The sequence below is a fragment of the Dipteris shenzhenensis genome, chromosome 10 (assembly GCF_047967505.1).
Source record: "Dipteris shenzhenensis isolate YYH24624 ecotype China chromosome 10, Dip_SZ_1.0, whole genome shotgun sequence".
Classification (NCBI taxonomy): domain Eukaryota; kingdom Viridiplantae; phylum Streptophyta; class Polypodiopsida; order Gleicheniales; family Dipteridaceae; genus Dipteris; species Dipteris shenzhenensis.
In genome coordinates, this window is record NC_141605.1 from 31,294,499 (window position 1) to 31,307,087 (window position 12,589).

Genomic DNA, 12,589 nt, shown 5'->3' on the forward strand with positions numbered 1-12,589 from the left:
AACCCTAGTTGCCCTCACCCACCTTATCCATAAGGCTGACCCAAGGTTTAATAAACTAGCGTTAGTTCAACCACAGTTGGTTGAGCCTTATCTTGCCACGTGTTGAAAAACTAGTCACCGGAATCTTTCTAGATTTTGACAAAGTCTGAGTGATTTCATCTTCTTGTGGATTATGGATTTACGTCGCTAGGCTGGCAGAAGGGCTGTCGCTAGGTGCTAGTCTTGTAAGGAGCCGTCGGTTGAGAGGCTTGGAGAGTTGAAGTATATGGAGCGTCGCCTGTGGTTGGTGATGAAGAGGCAGTCCGTTGGTGGCCTTTACATGAAGCTACTTGTAGTCATGCCCACGTTAGAGATAGTTGCAGGAGGCGATGAAGCGTCGTTTGCATAGAGGGGAGTTGATGGCTAGTGCCATTCGGTTGTAAAGCGATGAGGAGCTATGGGGGTGCCGTTCGTGCTGGAGGTGCAGGAGCTCGGAGCTCCATTCATAGGAGCACCAGAGGCTGCTGTAGTCAATTGGCTTTCTTTGCAAGCCGTGTGCTATGGCTCGAAGTTGCTTGGAGTTCAGTTGATGACGCCTTGTGGAGATCATAGATGCTGTGGACAGCAGCAATCGGTCATTGCAAAAGCTGCGGGTGGAGCGGCTATGTGTGCAACGTTGTAATAGACTGGGGCTAATACCATGAGCCGTCACTGGAGGAGCTGAAGCTATTGCGCGGTGCATAGGGCTGTTGTAGAGCACTGGAGCATGGCCAAGACTGTGGTTGGAGGCGTTGAAGTGCCGATCTCGTGGAAGGAAGGCTCATGGAAGCCTTCGCTGCTATGGAGCGTGGGCGCTACTGTGGCTTCGTTTGTAGATTTGTTAGCAGGAGTCCGTGGCCACCGCTGTTTGGAAGTCAGCTGCTTGCCGTCATAAGAGCCTTATGTTGCTGGAAGAATTGAAGGATCATTGTGGCTGTGAGCACTAGAGCAACCGAGAGCTGGAGCTGCTTGCCGCTGCTAGTTGTAGAGTCAGCCTTGAAGGCAAACCGTAGAAACACTGTGTATGCTATTGAGAGGCGTTGGACTCTGAGCGGCCGTCTGCTCTTAAGGCTAAGGCTTTTTTGTAGTTGAGTCGATGAGAAGCCGCTTGGTGGAGTTACAGGGAGCCTGTGTTGTGAATGGTCGCTGCCTTCAAATTTTCATGCAAGGCTTGAGTTGCCTTGTAGATGTAGTCGGAGCTGGTCGGCTAAGTGGAGCTTTGGAGCTACGGGTCTGCACATGTAGGTTTCTCTCTCTCCCTCAATGAAATCTCTCCCTGTCTGCTGTCACAAATCTCTCAAGACAAATACCTATCTTTCTCTCTCTCTCTCTCGGAGAATGAATTTGCGGAAATCTCTCAAAATGAACTCTCAAAGGAGATGAATGGAAATCTTCTTCCAATAGACAGAATTTTCTCTCTACGGAAGAGAATGCACACTCAATCGCTCTTGATCTCTCAATCTCTCAATCACTATCTCACTCTCACAAGAAGGATGGCGCCTCAGCAGAAGGCAGAACCATGCTCTAATACCATGACAAAATATGAAGAGGCGAGAGGAGAAGAGTGGAGATGAGGAGAGAGGGCACAGCTAGAGAGCACACCACAAATGACTAACTGTACACTAGATTTAGTTGAAAATGTAGAATATATACAAACCCATTTAGGGTTAGGGTTAGGGGATCTAACCCTTTCCTTTATAGCACTCTATTGGGTTAGTGCTATGCACATATGATCACATGATGGTGCTATGCACACGTGATCACATGATGTTGAGCGTGAACTCTCAACAACTTGGCTAAGATTAGTTATTGCTAAGTTATGTATGCATTGATGGTCTAGTTGTGATATATTGAGACAGCATTAGCTCTAAAATGCTCGCTAAGAATCCCATTTACCATGCAAGCATTAAAACATAGAGGACCACTATCACTGCATCAGAGAGAACGTGATAAGTGGAGAGTTTGACATGAGATATGCCAAGATAGATTCAAAGTTTGCAGCTATCTTTACCAACTCATTAGGTAAAGATAAGTTTTTCTTTTTCACACAGGCTCTAGGCCTATATGATTTAAAAGCTCATGTTGATCTTGAGGGGGAGATTGTCGGTGTACAAATTATGTATATATGTATATAGAGCGGTGATAGACATAGTGATGTGGCTTCATTAAAGTATGGGTGTAAAGAGTCTTTAGGACTGTCTTGTAAATGAAGGTAAAGAATAGTGTAATGGGCTGTAAGAGTGGTTGGCATCCTGTAATACATGAGTCAAAGCCAACAACAATATGCTATGATAATCAATTGGCTCAAGAACTAGCCAAGAATCTAGTATATCACTCTAGGACAAAGCACATTGATGTCAGAGAGCACTTCATCAAAGAAAGGTGTTACTTGGTGACATCACATTGCAACATTGTGATAGCAAAGAGAATGTTAGAGATATCTTTATCAAACCACTTGGGAAAGAGATTTTTGAGAAACGTCGACAAGCTCTTGGTTTGACTCAAAGGAAGGACATTCCCATTAAAGTGGGTGTCATGGAATGTAATGCTCAGTCCTTCTTCCATTCTGCATAATCATCATCTTGAGGGAAGGCCTACTTCATGATGTTGATCTTGAGGGGAGATATTGAGGATTCATCTCAACATCATGTGTTACCATATGTGCATAGCACTAACACATAGAGTGCTAAAAAGGCACAAGTGTTGGAAACCCTAACCCTGACCCTAATCCTATATGGTTTGATATATTGATTATTTTCAACTAATCTAGTGTACAGTCATTTGTGGTGTGCTCTCTAGCTATGCTCTCTCCCCTCATCTCCACTCTTCTCCTCTCCCTCTTCATACTTGTTCAGGCTCTCCTCTTTTGGCATGGTGAAATTTTATTGTGGAAGACCACAATGTGTCCTCCTACTCAACTGATGCAATGCACCAATGAGTGATCAAATGTGCCATAAACATTGGACAATCAAGAACAAAATTCATCAACCATATGAGTGATCTCAATCAAATGTGCTACAAACACTAGCCCATTGAGAAGAGAACTCATCAGCCTCAAATGTCTCCTGCAAATCAACAATTCAACAAACATTGAGTTAGAAGACCCACAAAACACATTAAGTTATAATACCATCAAATTCAAAGCACATGCGGTTGGTTGTCGTCATAGCATTGTCTTGTTCTATGCCTTGCTCTCTTCCAATGTTGATTGACCTTTAAATTTTTACATCACTTCCAATGTTGATTGATTTTTGGATGATGCAATCAAAGCACTAGGGTGGTTTCTAGAGGAAATTTGAAAGTGAAAATAAAGGTGTCTCTTTTACCCTTTATATAGCCAAATCCCATAAATATAAACTATAAATTAAATGCCAAATATTATTTGAAAATTTAGACATGAAACCAAATAGTTTATAAAAACAAAAAAATAAATTGTAGCATTGTTTTCTGTCCTCCAACTCAAAAATAATGTTGTAAAAGGGACAAATTTGGCACCATGTATGCACATTTCTACATGCTTGCCTACATTTTTGCCATTTGAGATAAAGTTGAAGGACACTGACATACCATCCTCCTTAACCAACGGGTATTCCCGCACATCCCTTAGAGCCCATTATGATGTGAGAGTCGCATTCTTAACATCTCTTTGATAAACATAAATAGATAAACTCTCCCCCATATTGTCATCATTGTTAGAATCAAAGGAAAGCCACTGACTGGTTGCTTTCTTCCATCACCTATATTGGAATGCTAAATACCATATTTGGCATGATATGTGGTACTGAACAACCACAATTTCCTCACATGCATGATAAATCACTCTTATATTCACTCGACCTTATTCCCGAATTCATCACAAGTCACTTGACCTTATTTTCCAATTCATCCCAAGAAAATCTTCAAGGGCATTTTCATCTACATCCTTGCATGACCACATAGTTTTTGTTCTATGCATCTGGATGTTTTGAAAATAAAAAAATACACAGAGGCATAAACCAAGATAACCTTGCCCATTTGGAGCCAAAGTGATCATGATGATGCCCAAATCCTTTGTGATCTTGTCCTTGTATGATTACAATGTCCTTGAGTCCACCATGCTGCAATCCATATCTTAAAGTTGTTGTGGTGCAATGCTTTAAAGATGGTCATAGCTTGTTACTGTCCTTGGAGCAACGTATATTGTTATACCAATACACATTTCTCTTTTGCAAAGAGAAAGACTTCTCTCTCAGATGCATTTTCCCACCTACACCCTCATGAATGGTAGTGAGCTTATTTATGAAAGGCTCCACTGGTTTCCACTGCTCAAAGTCCAAAGGAAATTACATCTGCTGTGAATAAGTACTCTTCAGAAATCAACATAAAACTCCAAAAGGACTCATTACACTCGCAGGTAAAGAAGGTACACAAAGAGAATGACTAACAAAGTAATGGTACCCTAAATTGATTGAGTGATGGAGGTAGCCACGTGTCCTTCCCCATATAGAACTGTTGCACCTTTGCAATCCATCCCAAACTTGAACCCCAAGATGCAACCCTTCCACTCATGCAAAACATCACCTCTCTTGCTCTTAGGAAGCTTATGTGGACCCTTAGCAGATCCTTTCATGAGACTAGATTCAACTTGTAGGTGCAAGGCATCCCCTTATCCCATGCATTTCTTGTATTGTGGAACACACAAGAGGTCACAATATTACCGTCCTATTCCTCACCATGCTTGCAAGGCAATGAAGACCTTGTACTAGGGAAAAGATAAAGGAATAGAGTCACAATAGTAAGAATGGACCTCCAATACAAGGCAAGTGGATAGGGTGCATATTAGAGAGAGAGAGAGAGAGAGAGAGAGAGAGGATCTAATAGAGGAAGAGGGATGTGTGTGTGTGTGTGTGTGTGAGAGAGAGAGAGAGAGAGAGAGAGAAGGAGGGGGGGGGGGAGAGACGGGGGGTGCAATGCAAAGGACTTGAATGAGATTTGGGATCAATATGGTGTAGGTGCACATGGGAAGGAGGGTCAATCGTGGTTTAAGGGAGGAAAGGATGGTTTGGGTGGCCCCAATGTAAAACGAACAGCAAATAGGGGTTGTTTTGCACACCCTCCACCTCAATATGACATTGCCCCACTAAAAGAAGCACTCTCATTGGCACACCACAATTCCCTCACTAAGTCCTTGAAATTAGGAAACACTAATTTAAGCCCCCTTTGGGACCCCATGTCTCCCCTAGTGTAGTTCTTCAAATTTTAAAATGTATCATAATGTTACTTTGTAAATTAATGTTTAAACTGCATGCGGTTCCACTTGATACCTTGGTCTTCCCATGTGAACCCACACTTTTCTTTTTCTTTTCCTTTTTCATTTTAAATAAAATGAAACAATAACATAAGCAAGCAAATTCCTTTTTTTTCTCTTTTTTCCTTGGTTTTTATGTTCTTATTAATTCATGAATTTGAGGTATACTTACATGATAGTGGTATCCGAGCTTTGGTACACTCCTTGAGGAAAGGTGTCTTGTAAGAGATTGACCAAGGATTTGCTCGAGATTTATAAAGCCGGTTGGGAAAGCACAAAGCTGAAGGAGAAAGAAAGCTGAGAGAGAAAAAGGAGACAACCTTCAGTTTTCAAGGTCTATCGAATATGTGCACTTTGCGAAGTTCAAATATCCTCTCTAAAATTTGTTCAAGTTTGTTGTTTACATATGAACCTGTGGCACTCAAGGATAAATATCATCTTGCAATGTCTTGGGAACCACAATCGAGGGCGAATTTTTAGTCAGTTTCAAGTTTCTTTGACAAAGTATTCTAAAGTTTTATATGCCTCCTGAAGGAATCTCGATACCCCATGTGCTTCTTAAAGGGAGAGCAACTAAGTCACCTCCTCATCTGAAGTCAATTCGTGCAAGAGCAATCGAGATCGGAACCATTTGCAGCTAGGCCGTGAAAGCAAGCATGACAAATATGAGAACATGAAGGGGATGCAAATTCAAATGATGAACCTGTCAAGCCCAAACCAAAGAAGCGTGACAGGAATGGATGCAAGGGAGAGTCTCAACACATCTAGAAATTACGCTACCCATCGATGCCCTGGTTATTCTGATCATATAACTCACGTCTAGATCAAATCGCATGATGACTAAGACACAGCGAGCAAGTGCAATATCATAGTTGTCATGCATATACTCCAGATCTTCTGGGATTTCCCTTGCTATGTGAGATCTTTCTCCAAGTTCAAGTTCGATGGCTTCATCTCATCAACATATTGTGCAAGGCTCCCTTTTTCCATGTAGTCCTCTGACTAATACAAAAGATTATTTAGAGGAAGCAGCGCCAATGATGAAGCAAACAGATGAGAATGTACCTTTATATAGAGGAAGATTGGCAGGAAAGCTTTTCGTGGTGTGGAATCAGGAGGAAAGGCCACTAGCCATTGAAAGCAAGAATCTTTCTCCCTCCCCAAAAAAATATCCAACTCACGAGCAATAGTTTCAAACGTGTGATACATGATTAGATCAAGATGTGGCACCTCCCATGCCATATTCATAGTGACCGAAAAATGCGTTCCACTAAGATGTGATGACAGTTTCTAGCAGAAATGCTTCATTTCTAGATGAAACTCTCTTTTTTCCTCTCTTTTTTTGGGTGGTTTTTGTCCCTGAATGCCACCCATCCTCTTCTTCCTTTTTCCCTTGCCGAAAAAGATTCTATTAAGTGTGAAAGAAAAGGCCTAGTGCAAATCACTTCAGCCACAAATACATTGTGCCTTGAGTCCTCTTTTCCCTCTTTCAGCTCACCTCTCCTGCCCTTCTCTCAGGACCACCATTGGGATGTCCTTTGTGGACATTGCAGGCCCTTGTGTCCTATTGGAGAGTTTGGGACTTTTGGAAGCCTGGGCTTGCTGTTTTAGAAGCCAGCTAGTTCTCCCTCATGCCTTCTCTCCTTTTTTGGCCATTCCTCTTTCTTTTCCTACAGTTGTCTGAACCTCGATAGCCGATGGTCTCATGCATTTATTTACCATTCTTGTACACATTATCCAAGTACCAATAGCTCAGGGTCATTTTGGCATTAGCAAATATCCAGCTGTATGGGCATTATCCATTGCTAGCTCCAACGTCCCAACTAGACAATATCTAGTGTTAAAGCCATTTGGAGGATCTCTTCTGCCTCATGCCAACATGTGGCCTGCCTGGTTTATTTAAATGAGATCTCCTTCAAATTGCAGAGTTTCTACTCAATCTTGAGAAGGTGTAAGAATTGTTTCAGAAGTATAATGCCAAGGATGTGCAAAATTTTGTTGCAGCATTGGCAAGCCATCTTATGCTTCTAGTACCATTTGACATTGGCAAGAGAGCTGAAATAAGCTATGCCATATTCAACGTTTAAATCATGTAATTGAGTCTCTGCTTAGTCACATCTCTATTAATTTCACAGCTTGTGTAGTCTAGCTTGCACTGCAACCTCCTCACCAAATACTATGCAAGGTATTTCTCATACCTCAACTGCAAGTGTCTGTGACAGACTCCAAATGAGGAACATGACCCTTCTGTTTCAATAGCAAATTTAGCATCTCGAGCTTCACATATATACAATCACTTTGTGGATGGCAGTCATCTCCTATCTTGAACTCATGTGATATGTTACCTACTTCCACGAAGGCCTCCCCAGGCTTCTTCCATGCCTGTGCACATTTTCTGAGGTCTTGGATTTTGCCTGCATCTTCCCACCTCTCAGCACCAATATAGATATCTGACATGAGCATATATCCAGAAGCATACCCACCATCTAGTGTAACAACACGCTCATAGCATCTTTTTCCTAACTCCAAACTGCCATATGTTCTGCAGGCAGAGAATAAAGATATCCAACCAACAATATCTGGTGAAAAAGGCATTGTGTCAAGGATTTCTTCAGCCTCCTGCAAGAGTCCTGCACGGCCCAGAAGATCAATCAAGCAGTTGAAGTGTTCAGCCATTGGCTTAATGCCATAGACTTGCATCATCCCCGTAAAATACCGACGCCCCTCATCCACTAGGCCCATGTGACTGCAAGCAGAAAGGAGGCCAATAAAAGTCACACTATCTGGTTTGAAACCTTTCTGCTCCATTTCCTGAAAGAGTTGAATGGCCTTCTGGCCTTGCCCATGCTGAGCATATCCTGTGATGATTGCACTCCATGTTACTGCATTTGAATCTGGTAATTTGTCAAACACCCTGCGTGCATCCTCAAGGCTTCCACATTTGGCATACATATCAACCAGGCTGCTCCCAACAAAGATGTCCAGCTCAAAACCACAAACAATGGCATTCGTGTGCATTAGCTTGCCCTGACCTAGGGCTCCTATGCTGGAGCATGCTCTTAGGATGCTAACAAGAATTAAGGGATTTGGTTCAACGCCTGCCTGTTGCATTTCTTGAAAAAGTCGGAAAGCCTCCTCAGTAGGCCCATGCTGGACATATCCTGCTATTATCACACCCCAGAGCACCAAATCTCTTGTTAGCAATTTGTCAAATACTCTGCGTGCATCCTTGAGGACTCCACTTTTGGCATACATGTCAACAAGGGCACTTGCGACTATGATATCACACCTGTAATGACTTTCATTTATTAAGATATGGAACAGCTTACCTTGACCTACGGACCCTATGGCAGCACATGCTTTTATAATGCTGCCAAAAATGACATTGTTGGGACTCAAGCCCTCTTGTTGCAATTGTTGAAAAAGATTAATAGCCTCTACGCCATGCCCATGCTGAGCATATCCTGCAATCATTGCACCCCACGTCACCAAATCTCGCTTGGGCAATGCATTAAATACTTTGCAAGCGTCACCAAGTCCCCCACACTTAGCATACATGTCAAGAAGGGTGCTCGCAACCACAATGTCTGACTGAAAACCGCCCTCGATGAGGTGTGCATGAATTAGCTTGCCCTCCTGTTGGCCTGTTAGTATGGAACATGCCTTCAAGGCACTGATATAAGTGACACTATCTGGCATTATGCCCTCATCCCTCATTTGCTGATAAATTACGAGAGTATCCTCCCCATGTCCTTGCTGGGCATACCCTGCCATTACTGTGTTCCATATGACCACGTTTTTCTTAGGGACTTTGTCAAAGACCCTCCGTGCATCAGTCAAGCTTCCACATTTGGCATACATGTCAATAAGGGTGCTTCCAACAAAGTCATTCATTGCAAAACCACTTTCAAAAATCTGGGCATGGATCAGCTTCCCGTGATCTAGGGCTGACACCATAGCACATGCTTTCAGAACGCTGACATATATACTGTTATCTGACCTCCAGCCTTCCTGTTGCAGTTGTTGAAAGAGACGAAGTGCCTCTAAACCATCTCCATGCTGTGCATACCCTGCAATTATAGAATTCCATGACACCACATCCTTCACTGAGTTTCTGTCAAATACGCTTCGTGCATCCACCAGGCTGCCACATTTTGCATACATGTTAATTAGGCTTGAATCAACAAACACATCTGCCTCAGAGCCACACGCTATTATATGGATATGGATATTCTTGCCCTGTGTCATGATCATTGCCCGTGCACACCCAGCAAGGGCAGCAATATAAACATATTTTGTTGGTATCACACTGCACCGTTGCAGTTGGTAATATAAATTGATTGCCATCTCACCTTCTCCGAGCTTTGCATGTGCTGCTATTAGGGCACTCCATGCAAATGCATCTGGATTAAGCAATTTGCGAAATACTAGGTTTGCTTCCACTAGACTTCCAAACAAGGCATACATGCGGACAAGGTGACTCCCTAGGAGAGCATTTGACTCTAAGCCGCTCTTTGTAATTAGTGAATATACATCCCTGCCTGCTGCAAGGTCTTTCTTGGTGATACATTCCTGGAGAAGACTATGAAATCTGGTAATTGTAACATAAGGTCCTTGTTGACACAAAAGATTCGCAGCCTGAAAAGCCTGGTTGAGTGGTCCCTCCATTCCTCAGAACCCTACAATAAATTCTGTTTTCTGGCAGCCAGCAGAAGCAAAACAAAATCTGTTTTATTCATTGGCTCGTGCTTTAGATAGGGACCCTGCACTCCTCGTCGTGATTTTCTCTCTTGCTTACAGCTCTTGTTCCTTCCTTCATCCTTCTAGCCTTTACAGCTCAAATTTGGAAGCAAGATTGGTTTCTTCTTTTAGTTTCCTTCTTGGTTTTTTTTTGCTTTTGGGCTGAGACCTGTGCAACCACGGTTGGAGTTCACTCCTGTGTTTCTCTTTTCCTTCGTGTAGGTAGGAATTTTTAATCAAGACAATACATTTTCACAAATGTTCATGAAAACAAGGTTTTAGCATTTAAGTCTTTCTGGCTATCACAAGCGATGAAGTCTTTAGCTCTTTTCATCAGTGACCGATCTGAAAGACGTTCACTGCCTACCAAGCAAATTTGAGGACATAGCTCTACCACAACTATCCACAAGCATGCTACAGTTAAAACGTCTGGAACATCATGCTTTGAGAGAAAAAGCCGCTCCGAGCTCCACTGCCCACACCAGAGTACACATAGTGTGTTCACAAATGAGTGGCTAAGCCCAATCTCGATAGCTTCAAGTTGTCCATCCAAAAAGCGCCCTACGTCTCAGTATTCACATATTCACGTCTGTAACCAAGTGTTCAATAGTTGTTCCTTAGGGATGATCAGATGAAGCAGGAGAGAAATAGTACCATTAAAACCACCAACTACATATGGGACATGAGACCCTGGGACAGCAGCACATGTTACAAAAAATGCACCATGCAATGATGCAATGCAATGTACAATCCGGAGAACGGAGAGCCCACGAGTCATGCGTCTGCAAAATATTAATTCCTGTATAGCATTATAAAGCGAAGCACTCTCTCTTTCCAAACATGGGGTCCTAGACTCTAGCGGGTCTGCAACGCCCCACAATTGAGCTAATGCGAATAAAGGCGCAGAGAGATGTCACCCTTCTCAAACTAATCTACAAACGTTGCCATGACTTTCATCAAAGGGTTCTTCCATGGCTAAGACCCCGTCTGCTAGCCTAAAGTTGCCGCCTCCATCGAACCTTGCATACTTTTCTAGCTTGATAAATGTATATACATATATACGTTAATAATGTATGGGGGGACATACTTGCATAGTATGAGAGAACATTTGGCTTAATGTTATCCTTATGCTTGTCAAGCAGTGTTGGCACCCTGGCATAGGATCTTTCATTGGTATAGCCGCCATGCAATGGGCAGCCTTCCTCTGCCCCACACACGTCGAGTCCCCTCCCAAATTGCATTCAATGCACTATGGGTAGACATGCCTTGAGGCCATATTCACACCACCCCTCGCAATTTTTTGTGCCACCATCTTCCCTCCTATTGGGCCAACTACGATTACACCCCTTCACTTCATATTTTTGGAGAATGGTGGCACTCAATCCATGCTCATTTTTTTGTGCCATAATGTCTAAAGGTCTTCCCTCCTATTCGGCCAACTAAGATTACAGCCCTCCACTTCATATATTTGGAGGATGGTCGCAGACAATCCATGATCCTTGGGCATTGCATTGCCCATGATGGGGTAATTTTTAGCACCCTCAATCACCCAGATCCATGGGCTTCATAGAGCCATCTTCTCACTCGAATAATGGATCCACAAGATCCATGGGCATTGGCCACCTTCTGTTATCAACCAAAATGTATTCATGGATAAAGGCGATCAATGTAGGTTGGAGAGACTTACAAGCTTGTTGGTCTTCCCAACACTCCAAGACAAGAGGGTATATTTCTTTGGGTAAGGGGGGGCGGTAACCTTCTCCCTCCATAAAAAGCTCCCCCTCCTAAATCTTACCCTTGTAAATGCACTTATCTTTAATACAAAATAACAAATAAAAAGTAAAAAAGAAGGTTTAATCAAACAAAATGTTAAAAAATCACCTTGCCCAAAGGCTTTTCTCCGTTTTCTTGTTGAGGCCTTTTTAATAGGTGTTTATATTTTGGCATTATCAAAGAGACAGAGGGGGGGAAAATGAAAGAAAAGAAAGATATGTTAATGTCTATGGGAGATCTCATGGGTCTAGAAGACACTACATCTGGACAATTAGAGAATAAGGGGAGTTCACAAGGCTCGGCTCCTCCCAAGATATTATAGGGCATAGCTACATTCTAATACTATCATAAGGCGGCCTTTGTAACATCAATTTAAATACTAAGAGTCTTTGGGTTTGGATTTGCACTCCCTAATCAATGCTTGCCCATCTCGATAACCCATCCATTTGCATGCTTTAAGTGCTTCCTTTACTTTGGTGAGTTCATTGTTTCTTTGTTTGAGCTAGATTAAAGTGAGCTCCTCAGATATCCAAATCTTTGTACCCTTCAGCTTATATGTTTGTCTAAGGATCTTAATGCTTGCTAACCTCCCTTTGAAATAGACTAGTGTTTGTCTACTTGTGTATTTGTGTGGGAATCTTAATAGACTTGTGTTTGTCTGAGGATTTAATTCTTGCTATCCTCCCTCTAAAAGAGACTTGTGCCACCGTCCCTCTGAAATAGACTCGTGCTTTTGTGTGCTTGTGCTTGCTTCCCTCCCTGTGAAATAGA

The 12,589-nt window shown here is 42.6% G+C and overlaps 1 pseudogene; it reads right to left on the reverse strand.

Moving 5' to 3' along the window:
• Nucleotides 1-6,642: 6,642 nt before the first annotated feature.
• On the reverse strand, nt 6,643-9,963 carry LOC147897692 (pentatricopeptide repeat-containing protein At3g09040, mitochondrial pseudogene; annotated as a pseudogene).
• Between the last annotated feature and the right edge of the window lie 2,626 nt (nt 9,964-12,589).